Here is a 17,702-nt window from a genome sequence, read left to right on the forward strand (position 1 = left end):
GAGAGAGAATAGAAGTGCGAGGAGATAAAGAAGAAGGAGAATTAGCAAAAAGGAACATTGTTTCATGAAAAATAACACCGCGGGAAATAAAAATGCAATTAGACTCAATATCAAGAAGCTTGTAGGCCTTATAACCAAGAGGATAGCCAATTAAGACACAAGGAAGAGCACATGGGGGAAAACTTATGACGAGCCTTAAGGAGAGTGGAGATGAAACAAAGGCAACCAAAGACCCGAATATGAGAATAATGGGGAGGCTTTGAGAAAGAAGTTCAAAATGAGTCTTACCGCATAAAAAAGAGAAGGGGTTCTGTTAATGAGATACATAATAGTGAGAACACATTAGACCAGTAAGTAATTGGAAGATTAGACTGGAAATGAAGAGCTCAGGCAACATTTAAAATATGTTGATGTTTGCGCTCGACAATAGAATTCTGTTGTGGACGATTAACACAATAATGAAATACCTGGATGCCATTGGTCGAGAAAAAAGATGCCAGATTCAATTCTAGTGCATTGTCGCAGCGGATGACTTTAATAGAAGACTGGTATTGCGTAAGCATGAGAATGAAAAAATGGGGAAATACAATACTAAAATCTGATTTCTACTTAAGGAGATAGACCCAAGTGAATCGAGTTGCATCATCAACAAGTGTTAAAAAATACTTAGAACCAGTAATAGAGGTAGGGGTAAAGGGTCCCCAGATATCACAATGGATCAAATCAAAAGCATAAAAATACATTTTAGGATCTAAAATAAAAGGTAAACGTTGTTGCTTAGCCAAAGGACAGATAACACAAGAAAGATCATTAAATTGCAAAATATTTTTCATTGATTTCAAAATAGATGAAGATAGATGCCCCAAATGGGAGTTTCAAAGTACAGAAGCAAAATAAGTAAACGGGGTAGGGGAACATACTTAGAATGGAAAGGAACATCAATGCCCCAAATTGATTTCAAAACGTTTTGCGTGCCAGTTTTTTTTTTTTTTTTGCTGCGGATCCCACAATATGTTGTGTGTGTAGGAAACTTTTTGTGGTCATGTTAAATGATAGATGATAAACCTATAAACAAAATATAGTTTATTTTAACAGTGAGAGCCTATGTTGCACTGACACCGACACCGACACAGGACACGATACAACACGCCAACACATTAATTCTAAAGCATGTTAAATTTTAACATGTTAGAACACACTTTTATATTAAATAATATTTTTAATATATATAATATAATTTATATTCAATACATATAACAACTCATAATAAGTCATATAACTAATCAAATATTCAAATTTCATAACATAAATACAAAAAAAAAAATCCATGTCAAATTCCGTAACAGAAAATAATTAATTTATAAATTAATTTTTCATGTTTAGTTAAAAAGATAAAATTAAATAAAATTTAGATTAAAAAAACATGTCAAAAAGTGTTGACCACATGTCAAAAAACACGACAAAGCATTGACCACAAGTCGAAAAATATTAACCGCGTGTCAAAACATATCGATGTCCGATACGCATTTTTTTAAAAAAAGAAACATATCCATGCTTCTTGGTGAGAGCAACTATCATGGCTCGGCTCCAAGAATTGAAATTGGCTCCACTAAGGGTACGGGTAACACAGACAAACCCCCGATGATCACCACTATGGAGAAAATAAGGACTCGAAGAATCATCCATGAGAGAGGAGGAGGAAGATGACAAAGAATCGTTATTGGAGACACAAGTCATGCAAGAAAGAGTTAGAATTCATACAATACCATATTACAATCTAAACAGAAAATCTAAATGTGAAAAATATTCATTCATCGATCAGTCAATGTACAGTATGGTGTCTTATATACAAAGAGAAAGGCAAAACAGAATACAATTATATCAAACCAAATGACCCGGCACTAAAAACTAATATATACACAGGAAAAATAAAATGAAATATATTATGTATATTCTAACAGGTTTCGTTTATCAACTATTTCCCCCATCAAATGTTTTGAATAGTTGTCAATTTTGACATACCAAGGTTCATAACTCCATTGGCAACTGTAAAACAAAAAAACCCACATTCACAACCATTTCAAACCAGCCCAACTATAATCCAACACTTACCCAAGTGAGAGAAAACAAACCAGATACAACAGATAATCTACAGATGCAGATGTTATTTGTAATAAATACAGACAAAAACTGTGTTTGACATATTATATACATATTATATATTGCTATTCTCTGCAAAGCTTGTGTCGCATTGAGCAGAGCCAGAAAAAGTTAAATAAAATTATCAGGTTTAAGAAAAAAAACAACAATTTCTGGATGGTATGCATCCTGAAAGGTAGAAGATCCATGACAAAGATGTTTTACACAGATTGCTGAACTGATGCATCACTTGCAGCTACACTTCCACCCATCCGAGCTACCTCAATACTAGCTGAGTTTGTATAGGATTGCTGACCAAGTTCAGGCATCATTAAGGGCGGGGAGCTTATCGGGGGTCAAACTTACAAGGTGGTCTAAATTTGCAAATTCCATAGCAACTGTAACGTGAGCAGGCGTTCTGGTCCTGGATTTCATGACAATAGTGTTAAATAAGATAAACATAGCCAAACTAGCTTCATATGACTGAGCAAACTAAAGGTATTATCTTACCAAAATCAGAAACTCAATTATCTCTAGATTACACAGCCATGTTAATTCCATTTTAGAGAATTTAGATTGGCACAACCACATTTTAGAAAAAATGAAGTCAAATTCCAAGATTTTAAAGTTTCCATAGAAGCAAAAAAAACAGCAGCATAACTCAAGTACATACCCCCCCCCCCCCCCCCCCCCCCCGAAAAAAAAAAAAAAACCTTACCGGTCTCAAAGGCAGATCCTTGTCACTGAGGTTGCATGGAGCTAATTTTGCAACCTGATTCTTGGGATGGTGAAATTTTTTTCTTTTCTTTTTTTGGTACAATGGGATGGTGAAATTTAAAATTAGATTTAAACTTGCAGTCCCCAGTTTTTGAGAAATAGCTGCATTCAGGTTCCCCTGGAAACTCTTCAACTGCCATCTGCTTCGGACGGTGCATATCAATATTCGTCCCAATTGCTGGGTTGTTCATGATATATGTAGAAGGTGGATGCATGCTACTCTCAGATAGGTAGACAGGTGCCTTTACAAACCACAAACAGGTCATATTGATAGAAAAACAATAACTTGGGAGAATTCAGCTGGCAGAATAGTTAACTCGTGGATAAAGAAGAAAAAAACCACTTAGTGTATTGTGTTGTATACCAATTAATGAAACCCTCCCCTATTGGGGGAAAGAAAAAACTAGGGAGAAAAAGAGACAGGGAAGAGAAAAGGCAAAAAAAAAAGGAGGGGGGGGGGGGGGGGGGGCACAAATTCAAAACACTAGATGTTATACATCATATTTATTTATTTATTTAATTTTAAATTCACTTCTAGGCATAAAGGCAAAGGTCCATTGCTTAATCTACAATACACCAGCTTGCTAATCAAAATGGATTACACAACAGATCTACAAAATAGAACCTAAGAAACGTAAGCAGAAAAAAAATTCTTTTTGACTTTTAAAGTAATTGATTTCTGTATAGTGATTACTGAAAAAATATATATATATATATACACAACACCAACACCAACACCAACACCAACACACCAACACCAACACCAACACCAACACCAACACCAACACCAACACCAACACCAACATCAACATCAACATCAACATCACCTTTAACCCAAACTAATTGAGGTTGGTGGTAGAGGAACCCAATGATAAAAATCAAGTGATTAAAAATAAATAAATAAAAATAAAAAATTGGGGAAAGGGGAAATAAGATAAAAGACAAGAATGGGAAAAGAAAGAGCGGGGGATTAAAGAGGAAAAAGACTAAAAAAGGACCATTTAGAACATAGGAATAACAACGGGTTTAACCTTCCACCCTGTTTATAGCTTTTCTCCATTCTGTCCTAAGAGATAAGTACAGAAAGGAAAGGAGATAAGGACTCAGAGTCGAACCTTGGTGTACACCTACTGTAATAGGAAAATAACTTGATTTTCCATTACAAGCTTTCACACATGTAGTAGCCCCATCATACATATCCTTGATTGCATTTACATACTTTGATGGTACTTTTTTCTTCTCAAGAACCCACCATAAAACTTTTCTTAGGACCCTATCGTATGCTTTCTCAAGATCTATGAACACCATATGTAAATCCTCTTTTTTTTTCTCGATATCTTTCCATCAATTGACGCATCAAGAAAATAGCTTATATAGTACATCTTCCTGGCATAAATCCAAATTGATCTACAGAAACCTTGGTCTTTCTCCTCAAACGATGTTCAATAACTCTCTCCCGCAACTTCAAAGTATGGCTCATAAGCTTAATGCCTCTATAGTTTGAACAATTTTGGATATCTCCCTTGTTTTTGTAAATAGGCACAAGCACACTCTTCCTCCAAGCATCAAGCATCTTATTTGTTTGAAGAATCTTATTGAAAAGATTGGTCAACCAATTTATTGTCGCCTCCCCCAAGCCCCTCCACACTTCAGTAGGTACGCCATCGGGTCCCAAAGTTTTATTAGTCTTCATCCTCTTTAAAGCCTCCTTGACTTCATGTGTATTGATTCTGCACACAAATCTTCTATTCAGATCATCATAAGCATCCTCCAAGCCCACCTCACTTTTATTGCCATCCCCATTAAAAAGTTTGTTAAAGTAGTTCATCCATCTTTCATTTACATCTTCATCTCTTACCAAAAGTTTTTGGTTTTCATCTTTGATGCATCTAACTTGAGTGAGGTCTTTACTTTTCTTATCGCTCATTTTTGCAAGAATGTATATACCTTTTTCACCATCCTTGCTCCCAAGATTTTTATACATATCGGCGGAAACCTTACTTCTAGCTTCTCGCACTGTTTTCTTTGCATTTTTTCTAGCCAATCTAAAATTTTGCAAATTATTATCATTGGGACTTTTATGAAAAGATCTAAAGCATTCATTTTTCTGTTTAATTGCCTCTTGTACCTCTCCATTCCACCACCATGTTTCCTTTGTATGGAATCTAATTCCTTTGCTTTCTCCTAGCACCCTCTTTCCCACATTTTAGATACACATAGTCATCTCATTCCATATTTCATTAGCTCCTCCAACAAACTCCCATGATCCTTCATGCAACATTCTTTCTTTGAACTCTAATTGTTTTTCCTCCTTAAGCTTCCACCATCTTATCTTTGGGTTCTGAGCCCTCTTCCTCATTTTAAGTACTTTGTTGAACCAAACCTCTAGGAATTCCAGCTTACGTTGCGTAGAGACATACTCTCCAGGGTAGACCTTGCAATCGACACAAGAATTTCTATCTTCTCTTTTAGCCATGAAGAAATCAATTTGACTACGATTTTGGCCGCTATGATAAGTGATAAGATGTGACTCTCTTTTATGGAAAAAAGGTGTTCTCTAGCATCAAATCATAGGCTAGTGCAACGTTCAAGATATCTTCTCCAGTCTCATTTCTCGTCCTATAGCCAAAACCTCCATGAATTCTATCAAAACCTCCACTGCTTTTACCAACATGACCATTCAGATCCCCTCCCAAGAAAATCTTCTCCTCTCGTGGTATCCCTCTCAAAACCTCCACCAAGTCTTCCCAAAATTGGTTCTTATCATTTGATTGCAACCCAACTTGGGGTGCATACACACTGAGGATATTCAAAATTAATTCACTCACTACAAGCTTAATTAGAATAATCCAGTCGCCTTTCCTTTTGACGTCAACGACTTTATCTCTTAAACTTCTATCGATCATAATTCCAACACCATTTCGACTCTTGTTTATACCTGTGTACCACAACTTGAAACCGTTACCATCCACTTCCTTGACCTTTTCTCCAACCCACTTAGTTTCATGCAAGCAAACAATATACACTCTCCTTCTGGCAAAAACATCTGCTAGCTCCCTCAATTTACCCGTTAAGGTTCCTATGTTCCAGCTTCCCAATCGCATCCTTAACCCCTGGGCGGTGCTTGCCCGCCACTCGCCCATCTGCATGTTAGGACCCTGACCTACTTTTCACCAAATCCAGGTAAAGACCTAGCGCCTTGACTTGGAGCAAGGACCTTGACCCATTTTTCGCTGCACCCAGGGTCCGATGCAACGCGTCGCCTTGCCTTGGGGCAAGGACCTTGACCCATTTTTCGCTGCACCCAGGGTTCGATGCAACGCGTCTCTATGAAGGGTACGCCCCAACGAAATATCATAAGGGTTAATCTCATAAATATAACTGATTTTTACGGCTGGCTTGCTACACCTAACGGCAACCCTCCTCCTTGGCTTGGTACACACACACTCTTAAATTTCATTTTTATCTTTATATATATATATATATATATATATATATATTTATATATTTATATATACTCTTTTAAATTTCATTTTTATCTTTTTTCAATCTATATTATATATACACACACACACTCTTAAATTTCATTTTTATCTTTATATATATATATACTCTCTTAAATTTCATTTTTATCTTTTTTCAATCTCTTTGTATCTTTCATTTGAGTTTATCCACCACCGACCTCAATTAGTTTGGGATACAGGTATTGTTGATGTCACACACACTCTCTTGAATTTCATTTTTATCTTTTTTCAATCTCTTCGTATCTTTCATTTGAGTTTATCCATCACCGACCTCAATTAGTTTGGGATACAGGTATTGTTGATGTTGACTTTTTAAGTAATTGATGTTGGGCATATATATAAGGCTAAACCTCAAATAGCATAATACTCAATTTACTATTTAGTAATCACTGTACAACTAATCATAAACACACAGTATAAATGACAAGTTTGAAATAGCCAACAGCTGACATTATCTCACAAAATAGAAAGTCATTTCAAAATAAACCTGGGAAACAGTGGCAGGATAATATACAATCACAAAAAGAAAAACGATCCAAACAGGGCACTGCTAATGTATCATATGTTGTGATCATTGTTGTTAAAACGTAGTGTCAACTCGTAAAAACGGACGAGTTTACATTTTTTTGGCAAAAAACGTGTCGAAACGTAAAATGAGCTGACTCGGTTGAAATGACGAGTCAACTGGGTAAACTCGGTTGACTCGATGAGTTTACCGAGTCGACTCAGTAATAAAACCAAAAAAGAAAAGAAAAAAAGGAAGAACGGGCTCGTCTCCACCTCTGTGGTTATTATGTACAATAGCTCACCGATGTCTGACACCACGACGACCACAACCTCGAGCCGCCGCCGGAGTTTCTGCTCAGTCGTCCACCGCTGCTGATACCGTCGTCCGCGCCGCTTTACAAGTAGCGATCGTGGTCGCCAGATCTATACCACGACGAGGCATGGCTCCGCCGGAGAGGGAACCAAAAGCACAGTCACAATAAGAGGAAGAGGACTTTGCAAAGCTCTGCTTTCAACCTTTCTCTCCATCTACATGCCATTCCTTTATTTTATTATTGTTTTTTTTTTGCACGATGATACCTGTTAACTTAAGCTAGAAAGTTAGATATTATATCCCACCTAATTCTTATTTTATTATTTGTTTTGCTCCTTTGTTAAACTATCTTCGTAGGATCCAACCTTTTGTCCATCAGTCCATGTACAAACTATTTTCTTTATTTTATTATTATTTCTTGGTCAACATGATGGCACCTTTTGATTCAAATTAGATATTATATATTCCACCCACTTTATATTTTATTATTTGGTTCACTTCTTAGTTTCATTTCAACAGACATTATTATTTATATTAAGTGATTATATATATTGTGATTTATTTCTATTCAACTGATTTATATTTTATATTCCATCTTTTTATTATATATTTGATTATATATTCTAATCATTATTCATGGCTCCTTCATAATGATTTTGATAACTATAAATATATATTAAATATATATGGCACATAGTAAACTCTTCCGTTTTGTTTACGTTTCACGATTTTACGTTTTTGCTAACCACTACCGTTTCTACGTAGACTCTACGTTTTAACAACATTGGTCGTGATAACAGAGCATTAACATTGCACTATAACAAAATGTTATCTAGTACTAATGCCCCTAGTCAGGTGGTTATTGAAATTGAATCTATGGATTACCTGATATCCATTCCAATCACAACTTTTGGGAGAAACTCCACGAGTAGGTGAAAGCATCATTGGCACAAAAGGAGATGTTTCATTTAATGTTGTTGGAGAAGACCAGGCACCTTGTAATGAAAAAGACCCTCCATTACCATACCCTGCAGGAGGATCACATTCTCCAACAGCTGTAGGGTCAGGATGATTAAATTTGCAGTTGGCCTCATACTTACAGGAGCCAGTGCGCATGTAACAGGGGCATTCTTTCTTTCCCTATCATGAAAAACAACCTTATTAACATTTAAGAGACAATTATTTTACAAGACTGCAGAACGAGACAAAAGTTGGTATATCTATAAGAAAACTAGGGTCCTACCGGACGAATGGGCAGGCCGACGAAGTTAAATTCTAAACTTGGTGTAGTTGAAAATTTTCCTCTTGTGTGCTTATATTTACAAGCTTTTCCAAACTTACAACCCCCAGACCTGAGATAATACTGCCAAAAAAAGAGGAAAAACATTGTTATGAACATGTCAGGAAAAGTGCCATATGTTGGAGATATGATTTGGGAAAGAGATTACACGTAAACATCACATACAAACATGCTTACCCCGTAAGTTGTTTCAGAGGTCCAATCATTGTCCAACCTAGCACTTGATAGAGTAGCTCAAAAAGCACTTACTAATAAATTATTTCATCCATTCATTTATTTACATGTCTAATACTATATTATTATTATTATCATTATGAAAATTGTTATCATTGTCGTCATTATCCTTGCGATCATTGTCATCATTATCATAAGCTGTTTCAGAGGTCCAATCATTGTCCAACCAAGCACTTGATAGAGTAGCTCAAAAAGCACGTATTAATAAAAAAAATTCATCCATTCATTAATTACATGTCTACTACTATATTATTATTATTATTATTATTATTATTGTCATTATTATCCTTGCTAGGGAAGCATGATAAAGCTTAACCGAAAGAACTCTGCCAAGTGCCAACTAATATGCCATGATAAAACCCAAACCACCATGACAGAGATTTCTCTTTGTTTCCCCGAACCATGGCTAATGTCTATCATGTAGATAGCATAGTTCAACAAATAATCCAGACACATAGAAGCAAAAGTGACATATATTAATTCTCAGCCACTGGCAACTATTTATTAATCAAGAGATTTTGATATTTATCACTTTGTCAAAACCAAGCCCCTTCACTGTCATAAGTATTGCAATGACAGATAATATGACAACATCCAAAATTGAACACATAACATATAAATGATCTATGATCCCACTGTCAGTGAAGGAAATGAAAAATGTAAAATTATATGTTAGGTCAAACCACCTTGAATTGACCTTACACACAATCTTCTATCGCAAAACACATAGTCAGAGGAAATTGTATTTTAATGATTATAAGTAATCACCATAGAAGCCAGAGTGATAATATGTTGAAATAATACAACATGAAAATTAAACTTTGCAGATTTTGAAAATAACCTTGCATTTAGTCTGACCCTTTCTTTCTGCTAGTTCTTCTCTCTCTCCTGCCTTCTGCTTGACAGCCTTCATTTATCATTAAAAAACATTAAAACAGAATATTTTAAGCAGTGAACATCGACTAAGATATTTCCATTCATAGAGAAGTCCTTATGCCATAATATAGTAGACCTCACGAAAAGAGGAAAATCTAGAATCTGAAGAAGTAATTAAGCAATGCCATAGAGGAAAAAGAAAGACCAAAACAGACATTCAAAAGCATATTACCAAGATAGCAATTTCTCCAAAAAATACAATTCAATATTAAGTACCAGACATTATGAACAATTATTACCAGCCCTCCAATCAAAATACTACCCTTCACCAGCGAAGGCAAAATACCCTTAATCCAGCAATTCCACTGATATTACAATGTCGCCATACACAAAAAGGAAATCTTGGGCCAAAAGATAACCTTTGCATAGGTGAATTCTAAGCCTAACTTTCAATGTTGCAATATCTAAATGGATGCATCATTAATAAGCATATTATCTCAATAATGTATAGGAGAAGACAGACAGAAGAAATACCTGGTTTTTCCTCCTAATGGGATGATTAAACTTGCAATTAAATCCAAACTTGCAAGTCCCAGTCTTCATATAGAATGCACAATCTTCAGCACCAGACTTCAAAGGATAGTGATGCTGAGTTCCAGCTCTGCCTTCCTCTTCCTTCTTCTCCACTCCATCATCTCCACCTACCTCATCATCCACATTCTCATCCCAACTTCTGGTCTCCCAACCCCTGCTATCTCCATCCCCACCCTTCAAATCCAGCTTGTTCTGAAGCTCCTCGCCAAGTGGGTCTTCCTCAGCCGCGTGATTGAGATCTGACGGTTGAGGATGATGGGCAACAGTGGAAGAAGGAGCCCACTCAGAACCCAATTCTGGGTCCTTGCCATTAGAAACTACAGCTGAATCAGATTCAGAGGGTTCCATTCTCCCTCCACGTTTCAAACCCTAATAATAATGGAAGATGATATTTATTAAAAAGAAGAATAACACACAGAGAGAGAACAAAAAGGGGTAGAAAAAGTTTGTGTTTTTATATGGGGAATAGCAAAGGAGAAGAAACCAGAAGCAGTCGAAATAGACAAACGGGAAAAAAGTATGCTACTTTATGTTGTTGATTGGAGTGTTCATCAACTGATTCAAACCGTGGTAACCGAACCAAAAAACCGATAACTGAATTAACCAAAAACTGAAAAAAAACCCGCATATTTTAATTGGATTGAATCGGTTTTCAGTTTGGTTGGTGAAAACCGATCCAATCCAAATCGATCGAATGTATTATGTACTTATTATTTTTGAAATTCCGTTGATGCACTTTTCCCTAATTCAATAACCCTTACTCAGTTACTCCCTTAGTTGTTAGTTTACAACCCTAGAGTAGACTATTCCTAAATTCACGCCCACCCACGCCGCTCCTCCTCTGTCTGAAGAACCCACCCATGCCTCGCCTCTCTCCACTTTCGTTACAGGAGTTCTCTTACTCCAAAGACAATTGAAGCATTAATTTGTGCACATAATTAGTTTCGGTCCACTCCTTTTTCCAATGATGTAGAAGAGCTTATAGAAGAATTTGTAAAGATGGAGACAGGTAATTTACTTTATTCTACTTGTATAATTTTTTAATTTTATATCATCTTTTTATTTTTTGAATTATTAAGATACTAACAATATTTTATTATAATTATTTTAGATATTTCTCCAAATACAGAAGTTGATAATGATTGTAGTGCGGATTCTGATTAAAAGTTGATGATGTAAGTTGCTATTTCTTAATTTCAATTGTTCATGTATTTATTTTTTCTGCATGCGCTACTAAAGCATTACACAAACTGCCTCATTAAAAAGCTTTAGCCAAGAAAATCCCTTTGGGAAAAAACTTAGCTAAGGAATAAAGAGTACAATAATAAACCTTCAAAGTTCCATCCTTCAGGGATAGTCATAATTAATTCGCTCCCCCTAATGAAAGTAATCTATTAAGTTTATGCATACCTATTCCATATACCAATTTCTCGATATTGGAAATAAGTGAGGGATTTTGCAAATATTTCATAGATTTGGCATTTGCTTCCGGCAATGCTTTTGAACCAACAGGTCTAAAATTATAATTATTTTCACTCACTTCAAGTATGTGAAAATTTGGCTTTTCAACATTTGACATAACACTATACTGAAAATTCCTTAAACTAATAATAAGTATTGTTGTCAAACATTCACTACTACTTCAAGAGCAAAATGATATAATTTCTTAAATACCAAATAAGGAGGAGCATGAGACACCCCCTACTGCTTGAGCAGAGCTTGAGCAGGAGGATGGGATATATATTGTCAAATATCCATTGTAACTTCAAGAGCAAAAACAAAAATGAAGGGTCTTAATTGAACATATATTATAAGGGAAAAGTATTTCTCCAGTCACTGGAGATAAAGTTATCTCTAGTGAACCCAAAACGACGTCATTTTGAGATTATAAGATTAAAAAATTATAATGATAAAGACTAATATAACCCTGTAATAAATTATAATTACAAAAATACCTTGATTTCCGCCACAAAACGACGTCGTTTTGTGCTCACCGGAGATAACTTATCTTCATTGACTAGAGAAATATTTTACCCACATTATAAATATATAAAAAGCTAAAATAAACCTAATCTTATTTCTTTTTAACACATACAGTTAATATCTTGAGAAGTATGATTTTCTAATTGAAGCAATTATACAAATTTTGCATATAAACTCTTTTTTTTTTTTTTTTGCTTTGCTAACTCATTCTAAGTGAGTAAGCCCGAGGGAGAGACACATAAGCAAAGATTCTTTCTTATTCGATTTTTGGTACAGAAAATTAGCTAAGAGAGTGAAAATAAATCAAAGATTCCAAAACTCTAACTCCGCCTAGATAATAATGCAAGTGATTAGAGTTCAGGAAAATAGAAAAAAATGAAATTTCATCAGCAAGCAACAAACTTTAAACACCCACAGCCATGCTCAAAGTGTAAAACACCAACACTGCTCCCCAAAACAAATACCCAGCTTCAGAACTCATCACACCAACTTGAGTCATAGCCAAAATAAAGCAGCACAGCAAAACAGTAATTAAAAATCTTACAGATCAAATGAAAATGAGAAAAACCCAGGAAAGAATTGCAGCTATAAATCGGTAACGAGGACTTACAAATAAATACAATCAAATACCTACCACCGAATAGGGGAACCTCAACGTCTTCGACAAAGTGATCATCGATTCAAGCATAGCCGGACTCTGAGCGAACCATCTCCTCCAAACCGATCTGCTTGATTTCGAGGCATCCCCGCCGGCGATATCGCCGTCGTCCTCTTCCGCCTTTCTCCCGAGCCCCCGGTTCGTCACATAGTACAGCATCGCCGCCGCTCCGGCGGCTGTCGCCATTGTCCCCGCCGCCATGAGAACCAGCTCGCGATGCCGGAGATAGAGGGTAGAACGTGTACGCGCCGGAACAACAGCTGCAGAAGGTAACAAGAATCGAAGAACCGCAAAGAATCAACGAAATTAGAGCGAATTTTTCTGGGTATGAAAAAAAATTGAATTTTGGAAAAAGAAAAGATAAATTAGGGGTTTGGGTGTGAAATCTGAGAAGAACAGAGCTTTTTTTTTTTTTTTTTTTTTTTTTTTAAAGCCTTTAGCAAGTGGATATACAGAGAGAGTAGCGATGGGAATGACTTAAAGTGATGTTGCAGACAGTGGCACTGCACACTATTGGAGAGAGCAAAAGTGTTTGATACGTGTTGACAACGAGTTGACTCAAAAAAATGATTATATTACTTAAATTCATGATAAAAAAAATTTAAAACACATGATAAAATTCAAGATAATTAAATATAAAGTCATGATAAAATATTCAAAACATTGTTAAAATACAGAAAGATAGTTTCTAAAATAAATAATAACTGTTGTTAAAGTTAATTTTATATATTTTTTCAAATACAGAGTTTTTAAAATAAATAATATCTTGAATTTTAAGTAATTCAATATATTTCTCTAAAGTTAAAATATGCTATTTGCTTAAAATTCTCCGCTGCGTAAGCTCATTCCACTTTTCTTAAGAGTTAAGTTTATATTTTATTTTATTTTATAGAGGATGATATTATAACAACCAACTAGTGTTACTACCAATATTACTACCAATCAATTTTACTATTAGATCGATTATGTTGATCCAACGATTATATTTATTTCTATCTTTGTATGATTATGATTCCTCGTATTTAATACTTTATATTTATTTCTACCTTTGTATGGTTATGATTTTCCAAAAACATTAAATATGAGAAATCATAACCATACAAAGATAAAAATAAATATAATCGTTGGATCAACATAATCGATCTAACGATGAAATTGATTGGTAGTAACACTAATTGGTTGTTACAATATCATTCCCCTTATTTTATTACCAAAAACCATGGTAAAAAACCTGAATCTCTTAATTAGAGGTCTTGAGTTCAAGGTGTGAGAATGGAAAAAATAATTTAGGAGAGCTAAAAAAAATTATATAATAAAATAAGGAGAAGAAACTAAGGAACAAGTTCATTCCTATGAATTATTTAAAATATCCTACCCTTAAAAATTATAAGAAAGAAAATGAGTGATTTTTTTAACTTAAATTATAAATAAAATATACGAAATTATATCTTTCTCTCACTTAAAATAATATAATTATACATTGTACTAGAATGAACACACATAAAAACGCGTACTTGGACCTCTGTGTTTGATAAAAATGGACCCTTGTTGGATATCTTCGTGAAGAATGCACTTATGTTGCTAAATATCTGGATATCTTGCATGTGATATCCGGATATGGTTATCCACATAAGAGTTTGGGAATATCCGGATATGACCCTGATAAATATCTGAATATTCTGCAATTTTCGAGTTTTATGTTGTTTTGTCATAACAGAACCTATGTTATTGACCTGGTACCCTTAAATGAACAATGTGAACCTCTGTAAAATGGAATTAAGTCAAAACCTTCGTGTTTGAGTGCTTGAGGCTTTGGAAGAATCCTTTAAATAATTTGAGTGCTTGAGGCTTTGGAAGAAGTCTTTAGCGTGAGAAACGAAAAAGAAATAGAGCCCTGTTAGGCTTGAAAAGCTAGATTACATCTATTGACTTGATTTGCATGTAAAATCTAGGTTATGACACTGTGTGGACTGCTGTCTTGTGGTCGGTTGGACTTGGAGGTTATTTTGGTGTATTCTGCTTAATAGGTAAGCTTTGTGTTCTCAGGGTTAACCCCTCGTTGTTCCACCAAACTCCATGGGAGGTTGATTTATGTACATGGTATATTTTTGGAAAATGATTTATGCACTAATATACCTTATATCTTTGGAAATGATCTATGGCTTAATGTGTTGATATATATGTGAGACTTTCACCAGTCACTGGAGTTGGCTGTGCTCTCAGAGTGAGGAAGTTGAATCCCAGATTCATTGGGTCATACCAGATTCTTGGTAGGATAGGACCTGTTGCTTATCGACTTACCTTACCTCTGAACTTGGCTAACATTCATGATGTTTTCCACGTATCTCAACTCCGAAGATATATCGCGGTGCCTCTCACATTGTGCAATCTGATGATGTGGAAGTATGAGAAAACCTTAAGACTCCCGTAGGACCACTCAAGATTCTTGATCGTGGTGAGAAGAAACTGAGGAACAAAACCATTCCTATGATCAAGGTACAATGAAAAGGCAGAACGCCGTAGGAGTGAACTGGGGAGCGGGAGGACGAGCTTCTCTGACAGTATCCTGAGTTTAGGGACATATATATCGCTAATTTTGCAAACAAAATTCTTAAAAGGCGGTGTGAATGTAAGAACCACACCGCTAAATTAGGAATATTAAATAATTAAATATGATTTAGGGAAATAATTCCATAATTTACATAGGATAATTATAGAGGAATTATAATAATTGATATTAAGTCACTTTTCGAAAGAAAAGTGCTAATACTATGTATTTTACAGTATAAATGTATACGGCGAAGTAAACCGAAAAATAGAAATAAAAATATGAATATTTCTAGAAAATAACTAAGTTCATATTATAAAGTTTGAGAGAAAAATAATTAAGAGGTATTAGAACTAATACAGGGTATTCTCATTTCATCAACAGGGAGTGTTTTAAATAGCTAACACACACATTTTATTGTCATTTCATCAGAAACCTACGTAGTCATTTTCTATACCTAGGGTATTCTCTCTTTTTCCTCTTCAAGTTACCTAAGCTCATTCTCCATGTAAATCACTCAAGTTCTTATCTTTCTCTACCTCTCTTCCACTTAAACACCTTGGAACCTTGAAAGCAAGCATCTTGTAGGAGAAATGCCCATTTTGGAAGTGTATCAATTCTGTCTTGGGTAGATGTGGTGCTTTCTTCTTTGGTTGAGGTTGTGAGAGCCATTTTCCCACTCTTTGGAGCACCAAAGAGCCATCTTCTGGGAGAAAGAATAAAGTTTGGAAGCCTAAATTCGTGCACCTTCTTGGACAGAAGCTTGAGACTATAGCAAGACCTTCAAAGCCCTTTCTTTTTGCTGTTTGGAAGCTTGGGTATATGTTCCTATCTTTTTTCTTGAGTTTTAATGAAAAAATTTGAGTCTTGAACATGTTTAATGAGTAAAAGTGATAACTCAGTGGTGTACTAGCATGAACACACATAAAAACGCGTACTTGGACCTCTGTGTTTGATAAAAATGGACTCTTGTTGGATATCTTTGCAAATAATGCATTTCGGTCGCGAAATATCCGAATATTTTGTATATGAAATTTCAAAATATTCGAATATGTCCCCGATAAATATTCGAATATTATACAATTTTTGAGTTTTATGCTAATTTGTCAGAAGAGAACCTATAATTAGGTAGAGAAATGATTTTGTTTCAATGGTACAATCATACAAAGAAGAAAGAATATTTACACCTCATTAAATATACGCTATTTTTACGCTTATCTCCTTGCATTATTGAATTAATGATTAAACACTCCTTCAACTTTGAATGAGATATTATCAGACTCTTGAGCTGATAAATATAATTATTAAGTATATGTGTAAACAAACTAGCAAACAAGGACTTCTGAAACTTCGGTTTTATTTGACGAATTATTAAGCACATCGGCGTAAAGAATGGAGTTGAGATAATATTTAATTATCAAAAAATTATTTAGTTTTTGGCTTCTGCTTTATTCAAAGCAAAGAATCCTGACTTTTAAAAAAAGCACTATTTTAACTTTTTTTTTAAAATTCTATTTTTTAAAAGTTCTATGATAAAATGATCCAAAAGGACTTTTTATTTTTATTTTTTTAAAAAGCTAGTTTTTTCATAAAAAAAAAGCCCATTCAAATACACTCTAAAAGTTTTTGACGAAGTATTTGTTTAGTGATCATTATATAGTTTAGGTATTTAATAACTACTATTGAATTATTTTGGCATTTTCTTTTTTTTTTGGTATTTCTTTGAGGTTAGTCAATCCTTTAGTATTTTCATAAATTTTAATTCTTTGAGCCGGTTATGAGACTAATCTCAAGTAGGGTTTAGTCATAATTAAAAATTTTCGCTCCTGAAATCAATTATCTCTTTACTTAACTTATATTGACAATTGAACTACACCCGTTGGTAACGTTTTGACATTTTACCCTATAAAAAGTTAGGGATGTAAGTAGTAATTGGTGACAAAGTAATGTTCGTAGTAAGTATTTTCCTTACTATGTACTGTTAAATGTGCTCCACTTTAATTACGTAGATGGTTATTATCTCTTAATCAGAGTTTTAATGTTATATCTAAGATAACACACACTCAAGAATACAAAACTAAGTGTGAAGTGAGTAATGTACCTTCTTATCTTTTGACCAGGATAGCCCACGTGCATTTAACCTCTCGGGTGCGGTAGGTGTCATATTATGACAAATAATACAAGATCCTTACCTTGGCATCTCATGAGTACGGCCTTCTTAGAGCACGCATGCCTAGCCTAGGGCATGA

General features: G+C 34.8%; 1 pseudogene; it reads right to left on the reverse strand.

Annotated features, from left to right (window-relative positions):
* Positions 1 to 1,865: 1,865 nt before the first annotated feature.
* Positions 1,866 to 13,386, reverse strand: LOC133309758 (zinc finger CCCH domain-containing protein 43-like; annotated as a pseudogene).
* Between the last annotated feature and the right edge of the window lie 4,316 nt (positions 13,387 to 17,702).

This window comes from Gastrolobium bilobum, unplaced genomic scaffold, assembly GCF_033153095.1.
Source record: "Gastrolobium bilobum isolate Gb01-03AN ecotype WA unplaced genomic scaffold, APGP_CSIRO_Gbil_v1 utg10474, whole genome shotgun sequence".
In the NCBI taxonomy this organism is placed as follows: domain Eukaryota; kingdom Viridiplantae; phylum Streptophyta; class Magnoliopsida; order Fabales; family Fabaceae; genus Gastrolobium; species Gastrolobium bilobum.